The sequence below is a fragment of the Hirundo rustica genome, chromosome 20 (genome assembly GCF_015227805.2).
Source record: "Hirundo rustica isolate bHirRus1 chromosome 20, bHirRus1.pri.v3, whole genome shotgun sequence".
Lineage (NCBI taxonomy): Eukaryota > Metazoa > Chordata > Aves > Passeriformes > Hirundinidae > Hirundo > Hirundo rustica.
This window is the reverse complement of record NC_053469.1, coordinates 11,031,467-11,039,452: the sequence shown is the minus strand read 5'-3', so window position 1 is coordinate 11,039,452 and position 7,986 is coordinate 11,031,467.

Sequence of the window (7,986 nt, the reverse complement as noted above, 5' to 3'; positions counted from 1 at the left end):
GCACAGAGCCAAAGATGGAGCCCTGCAGAACCCCACTAGTGACCAGCACCAGCCTGATGTCACCCCAGTCACTGTCACCCTTTGTACCCTACCCATGAGCCGGTTGCTCACCCATCACATGATGTGTTTACCCAGCTGAATGCTGGACATTTTGTCTGGAAGGATAGATACTATGAGAGACAGGTTTTGAAATACTGAAATCCAAAAAGATTATATCAACTAGCTTTCCTTGATCAACCAGGTGGGCAGCCTTGCCATAAAAGGAAATCAGGTTTGATCACGAAGCCTTGCTGGCTGAGACCAGTGACTGTGTTGCCTTTCAGGTGTTTTTCAAAAACTCCCAGAACAGTCTTCTCCATAACCTTACCAGGCACTAAAGCGACACTGACAGGCATGTAGTTCCTGGAGTACTCCTTCTTGCCCTTCTTGAAAATTGGGCCCTGAAAATTGGCCAAACCTTTGCTCTGCAGGGGCCATGGTCCCGTGGCTGGCATGAGGTGTGTCTGATATGACCTCTGGGTCCTGGAGCAACCTGTGCCAGGAGGTCTCAATGCCTTGTCTTACACTCACACTTGGAAACATCGCATGGTCTCAGGGTTCCCTCAGTGCAGCAGGAGTTGGATAGGCCCAGCTGTACTGACATGGTGCAGACTCAGACCACCGCTCACAGATCCAATTCCCCATTTTTGAAATGAAGTACCAATGCGAAGGGTAACAGGGCAAAATCAAGGACAAATAAAAGAAATTATGAAAGATGAAGGAATGATGAAGGAATGATGAAGGAATAACCAAACCTGCAGGAACCAAGAGCCATGAATTGAGAAGAGGAGCAGAACATTATGAATCAAACTAAAATGCCAAACAACTTTGTTTTAACTTTGTAGTCATGAATGTGAAAAACTGAATAAAACTTAAAAAAAATTTAAAAAGTTTAATAAGGGAATGAAAATAAGAGACAAAAGTCCAGCGCTGCAGTGCTCCTGGCAAGCAGCCAAAAAACACACTGGTACATTAAAACAATGTTATTTATATAGTGTTATTTTACTGAGGTACATGCATATTTATAGTGTCTATACATTAGTCAAATGTTCTTGTGAGCTGTGTGATGTTACTGGAATTCTTCTCTTTAGTTTCTTCATACTATGGCTTATCTGCATGACATCCTGTGTGTCAAGTTAATACATTTTATTCCTCCTTGTGTTTCCACCCTGTCATTTTACATCATCTGATAAAGATTTGGTATGTCCTCTTTAAATTTAACATGGTATTTTCTAGTTGTCCTCCAGTGCTATGGTTTGTGTCGTGGTTATTTTATCACTTGGAGAATTCAGCCGGGGGCGGGAGGGGGGGGGGGGGGGGCGGGTAACATGATTGCCTTACACCATTAGCTTTGGTTATAAAGAAGTATTTTAACACCCAGTGTTTAGTTAAGGCCTATAATATCTATATTCACCACACTACTATCTCTATAAGCTATGCAACACATACTTAAACTGACAAACAGCTAAATAAAGGTATATATGATACTATATCTTAATATTTATGATCAATGCAGAAACTAATGTATAAATGTAAAAGCCAGTATCATATTGGAGTCCTGTTTTTAACACGAGCATAGTAAAATCCTCACCCACAGGCTGTGATTGCCCCTAACTCACAGTAGCCATCCTGCCTGTAGTCAGAGCTCAGCTGGGTAGGAGAACATGAGAAGACAGACAGCAGCTTAGACACAGCCACCTCCCTGCATGTTATTGGAGTCAGGGAAGCTGGACCCCATCCGGATGGGACCTTCAAGTCAGGAAGAATCCCTGAGAGTTGCCAAAGCTTCTGTTTCACATTCTGTTTCTTATTTTATGTGACTTGACACAGCTCCTGCTCAGAAAAACCTTGGGGTTTTGAAAGTTCCTCACTCTGCTTCCCTTTACATGAAATCTCTCCCTGATGTGTGTCCGAGGGTGACTGTGTATCCCTCAATCGTCTATTGGGTGCAAAGGGGAGGGGAAGTGCAGTTTGTTTTTCCCCAGGACAGCTCTGCTCCTCAGAGTGACCTTGAAGCGGGGGAGCTGGAACACGGCAAGATGAAAGAAGCTCTGTTGTTTTTTCCCCGGCAGTTAGTTAGTTTAGTGCTAGCGTAGTTAGACGCTGTAGAATAGCTGGAGCTTTTTGCTTTTTTTTTTTTGCTTTTTTTTCCTTTTTTTCCTTCCTTTTTTTCTTTTTTGCCCTCTCCTTGGAACTGTTCCAACCTCTCCGGACTAAGGACCTGGGGGAAGCACCGGGGGCCTCCACAGGGGATCCACCCCACCAAGACCAGCCCTGCACATCTCCTTTTCTCCCAGCGCCAGCGGAGACGGAGCGGTGGGAACACAGTGACTATCTTCAAGAGGAGACTTTCTTTAAGTTTGTTATCCCTCCGGAAGCGGCACGAAACTCTTGTCATCGGGTCTTGTGCTGGGAGTGCTTTGCCTGTTTAATAAACAGGTTTTTTCCACTTCTCTCTGAGGAAGTCTTTTCCCAAGCTGGTTGGGGGAGGGGAGGGGGGCCCCGTGGGAGGGTTTCTCCCAAAATCTGCCTGAAACCACCACAATGTGGTTGCATGCTGTGATATTTAATATAAAATTAATTTGTGTTCAGTCTGAATTAAACTTTGTAAAATATAAAATGTACTTGGGATTTGAGAAACGGAATGTGAGGGGGACACAAAGGATTGAGAAATGAGGGGTTTCTGCCAGGAAACCATCAGAACACTCATTTACTCAGTGAATAGAAGGAGTAACCAGATAAGATGTGTCCCCCCCGGAGACGAACCTGCTAATGAAGCAGCAATCAACACCAGATGGGTATCTTATCTGCTCCAGCTGAGTTCTACATCTCTAAACCCCACTCCGGAGAAAGCAATCAAGACATTGTTCCACCCCAGGAAATCTATTCAACTGACCGGAGACATGGACATGAATATCTGATGAAGCAGAGGGGACACGAGGAGTGAAGCAACTCCTCATCCTTAGCGAAAGACTGTATAAAAACCAGCAGCTCAGGACACGCTTCGTGAACAGGGGAGATTCGGAGTGATAGAGTCTGTTTCTGTGTTCACCCAGTGCCGAAACCCGGGTTCGACGCTGTTCCTTTTTAATTGTGGCTGTTAGAGACTGTGTTTAAGTCTCGAAATAAAACTCTATATTTTGATTCACGAAATTGGGCTTGATCATTTATTACACATGCCCAGTGTGTAAAGGAGTGCAGGTCCTTCCACACACATGGTGCCTACATAACCACCAACCCTTATCAGAAAATGCTCTTGTAAATCAAGCTGTGCCTTTTCCTGCAGAACTTACTGTCTTGCCTTGAAGGAATCCTGTCACCCTGGTTTTTCTGAGTTTTTTTAAAGCCTTCTGATTGTTTATAAGATGGAGTCAGTCTCTTTAGCTTCTGCACAATATTAGGAGCAGTTTTTGCTTTTTCTCACACATGGTAACACAAACCTTTTGTTTTTCATTCCCTGTCCTTTGTTTGCATATTTCTAACCTGAAAACAATTGTAACTGACAGCTGGTCTGGCCATTCGGCTGAGAGGTGATAACCCCAGAAGCCAATCCACAACCAGACCCACAAATGTATAAAAAGTAGGAAATAAACAGGCAGAGGGCTCTTGGCCTTGGCTCAGCCTTGGGCTCTCCCTTGGGCTCTCCCTGAGGAGCAACTCTGACCCGCAAATCTCTGGTCTCCATGTGACTGCTTTGTGTGCCACAATCACAGAATCCCATCTCAGAGCTGTGGGATTTCATACCCATAGGACTCTAGAAGAACCAAAGCAAGTCATGCTGCTGCTGGCTAATGTGTTTCCACTCCCCAAATCCAGCCATCCACCAGAACAGCTTAGTCTGGCTGTGCAGCATCCTCCCGGCTGGTTCTACAGCCCATGGCACTCTGTAGGTATTTTCTTCTGCAAAGCAATAAAAATGGTGACAGGTTGGATTAGTTACAGCAGGCAGAACAGCCCTAAGGAACAGGAGGGAGGGATGCTTGGGCCAAACAAAACACAAACATGCAGGTGGAACAGGAAATTCAGCAAGAAAAACGCTCCAGCTCACTGACAACAGAGACAGCAAACACTGCTCCATCATGATGAAGTATCCCACCAGGAGAGAGGCAGAGGTTGTGTTTAGGACCTTGCTCCAGGCTTCAACATGTAAGTATGCACTGATAGGAAAGATGTGTGCTAATGTCTTTACAAATGAGTCGATAGGTGAGGGTCTTTAAGAGAAATGGGTGTTAATATCTTTGAAATGGGTCTTAATCTATAAACATCAAGCCACACAAGTTTGTTACAGAACACAAACAGTTTGACCAGACAGTCTGAGCTTCTGAACTTCAGGGTAATAGGTGAAATGGAGCTTCACAAAGTCTATTGAAGAACCCAGACAGTCCAACCTTCTGGTGGATCTGCAGAACAAAGCCCGAATTTCTGAACTTTGGGGGGAAATGTCAATTCATGTTCAAGGGTGGAATATGTGGTAGGCAGTTCGGGGAGATTGTACCTTTCTAGTAACGCAGCCAATGGGGAAAGGAAGAGGGCAAAATGCAGCCACGAGTTTAGGAGAAAAGGAGGCTGCATCCTGTGAAACTTCAAGAGAAATCCCACAGTGGACTCTCTCCCTTTATTTGAATAAAGTTACAGGACTCCTCTGTCTACTTTGTGGACTCTGGCTTTTCCACACACCACCAAAGAAATATGGTATTAAAGTCATTCCCTGGACAAAGTGAAAGGCTGGTGAATTTCTGGCTGTGTCACAGCTGTGACTGCTGTTGCCCTTGGCCACCCCTGGCTTTGTCGGCAGGAAGAGAATAGAATGTGTGATAGGACAGAGTGATTGTTAGATGGATTCTGACTGGAAGCCTTCCAGCATCTATTGGACTTACAATTGTTAGGAAAATTAATCCACGAACACCAGAAGTTTATGTCCAAAAAGGAGACAGAGGAGTCCTTTTACTTTATTCAAATAAAGGGAGAGGCCATGGGGCATTTCCCCTGGGGTCTCTCAGTTTTTTGGAGGACGCAGCCTCCTTTTTGTCCTAATTTCCCAGCCGCATTTCCCTCTCTCTTTCCCCATTGGCTGAGGTACTTGAGAAGTACAGACTTCCCAAAATGCCTAAGATTCCCCTTTTAATGTATAACTCCCCTAATTTTTAATTTTTATGGGATTTATGGGTTTTTCCCCATTGTTGCTTTCATCTTTCAATATTCAATTTCATTTACAAACAAACCTGTGGTTTGTTTGTAAAGGCAAGTGTCTTCTTTTCTATTCATCAATCAATAGGATCCTTCCCATTGTTTTGCTTATCTCTCAGTGCTGGTTTTATCTACCAACAGACCCAGGGCTTGTTTGTAAAGACAAATCTTGTCATTCCTCTCACATTTAAGCCTCAGATGATTCCCTTTACTTAAACTTGCTGTGCTAAGACAGCAGGAGAGGCAGCATGGTGAGACAGGGCACAGTGACTGCCATTTCCTACTAATATCAGTTCTTGCTCTTGGACTGGGGTGAGCAAACTACCCTCTGGACAGCTTATTTCAACAGCTTACCAGCTTCCCTTCTCCCAGCCCTTGTGATAGCCTCTGAGCCAAAGGGCATCCACCAGACTTCCTGCTTGCTGACCTTCTGGGGCAAAAAAGAGTCTGGAAGAGAGAAAAGATGCTTTATGGCAAGTGCCTGGCCCTCACCAAGGCAAGCAGAGCATGTACTGAAGACGTCCCAGGCCAGAGAGATGGAAAACACAATGGCATTGCAGAGCTGAGAAGATCAAATGAGATATCCCTTCCCAAGGGGAAACCTCTCTCACCATGCTCCCCTCACTATTTTTAGCCTCTGCTGAGAGGTCTCCGGGAGACAGATGTATTTCTGGGTTGTGACATATGTTTTGAAATAAATTCGTGTTTCAAATGTGTTATATGTTATAACATAAAAACTGTGTTACAAGCTAGGGTTTCCAAAAACTGTGGAGACATTTCTGGCTGCCGAAACTGATTTGCAAATGTAGGATTCCAGACAATTGCAGGGCGAAGTCCAAATTTACAACAGAAAAGGACTGGCTAGACAGGAGATGCCTCATCCATCAAGGGAGGGTCTGCTGCTTTCTCCATGATCAGCACATGATATGGATCTAGGAGAGGGAAAAGAGATGTCGTGTATCAGTATCCCAATGCTGAGTTCTCAGAACCCAATTCAAGTCCTTGACTTTGCCCCGGGGAAAGGCATTCAAAACCAAGCAGCAAAAGAAAGAAAGTACATGAATATGCACAGCAGGCACAAACTAACAACAGAATTTCCTCAAGGAAGAAAAACTGTATAAAAACTGCTCCCTGAACCTAGGAGATTGTGAACAGGGAGGGATAGGTTGATTTGTGGCTGTCCCTGCATTCACCCAACTTCAATAACCCGGGATCGAGGTTGTATCTTTTATTGTGGCTGTCCCAGATTGCTTTTAAATGGTGAAATAAAATCACTTTATATTAAATTGGCTACATATTCTGTATAACATGGGTTGATACTTTGGTAGCCTGCTGGGAGTGATTCCCTGCTAGCTATGGGGCTGAAAGAACACTTAACAACAATTGTACTTAATTGTTCAGTGACTGGAAGTAGCAGGACTTGGCACCTGGACTATTGCTGGCACAGACCCAACCAACCATGCCAGGTGGTGACCTGCACTGACTCGGAACAAACCTGCTCTGGGTGCAGCACTGCATGGACCAGTGGAAGTGCCAGCTGTTCCACATGCCAGGCAGCAGCATACACACATTGAGTCCAGAGACCAGTGGCTGGTTCCCCACCAGACCTTTCTCTCCCCTGGGAAGTCATGGCAGTAAAGGTTGACAGCATCTGCTGGTACATGGTCATCAGGAGACAACCTTGTGGCTGTAAGTCACCACGTGTCCTCTGCAGCATTGAGATTTACATGTGAACATCTACCTGCTGCCAAAGCCAGCACAGGACTCAATCTACTGCCACAATCACCCATCAGCAACCTTCGATGTCCAAGGTCATGTAGGTAGGTGCCCAAGTCTCCAACATCAGCATTTCTCTATCCCAGTGCTCTGCTGAGGTTTGATGCAGCTGCTCTGTCCCCTCCTCACAGAGGTGACAGTGCTGGTTGGTGGGACACACTGGGCTGCCACCAGCCTTCAGCAGATGCCCTGTGCCCTCTCCAGAGAGGGGCAGTAGTATGTCGGGCGTCACCACACCAGACCTGTGTGTGTCATTGCCAGTACCCACACGCCAGGAGAGAGGGAGGGCTGGGCCAGTTCTGAATGCCAGCTGGTGCTTCCCAGCAACTTGAAGGAAGGAGAGCTGAATAACTACATTGTTTATATTAAAAAAACCTAAAGACACCTCTGTTTGTCAGAAGAGTCTGGGCTGCCCCAAGACAAACTACATAGTGAGAAAAACTAAAACTGCCTCTAAAAAATCCCCCAAACTCCCAAGAAGTCTTTTCCAAGAATATCCAAAATCTCCCTAATCTTATCCACCAGACCACCCTGAGGATGGAAATGTCAGCCTGTCTCAAAGCAGCTTTGACAAGGGCACTTTGGTACAGAAAACGCAGTAAGCTGCCCTCAGCAGTTGTGTCCCAGCTCCCTGATTGCCACATGGACATCAGCAAGAGTATTTCAGCTGAACTTGCAGACACAGTAAACACCAGGAATTTTTTCTGGTATCTCTGCTTCACTTTCCTGGTGGGATAGACTGTCTAGGCAGGAAGATGGGACACAAGACGTTAAGGTCATTCTGATTTCCCCCTATTATTCCTAGCTGTTCCTGCAAGGTCAGAGATGTGGGAGGAACCTAGAGGAAATCCCCTTTTTTTTTGCAGATCAAGCCTTTGCTGAGCAAAAGTGCCCATCTGCTGATGCTGCCAGAGCTGAGCAGCACCAGAGTGACTGCCCTGTTTTTGGAGGAGGAAGTGAAGGGAAGCACTGGTTCCTTCTCCC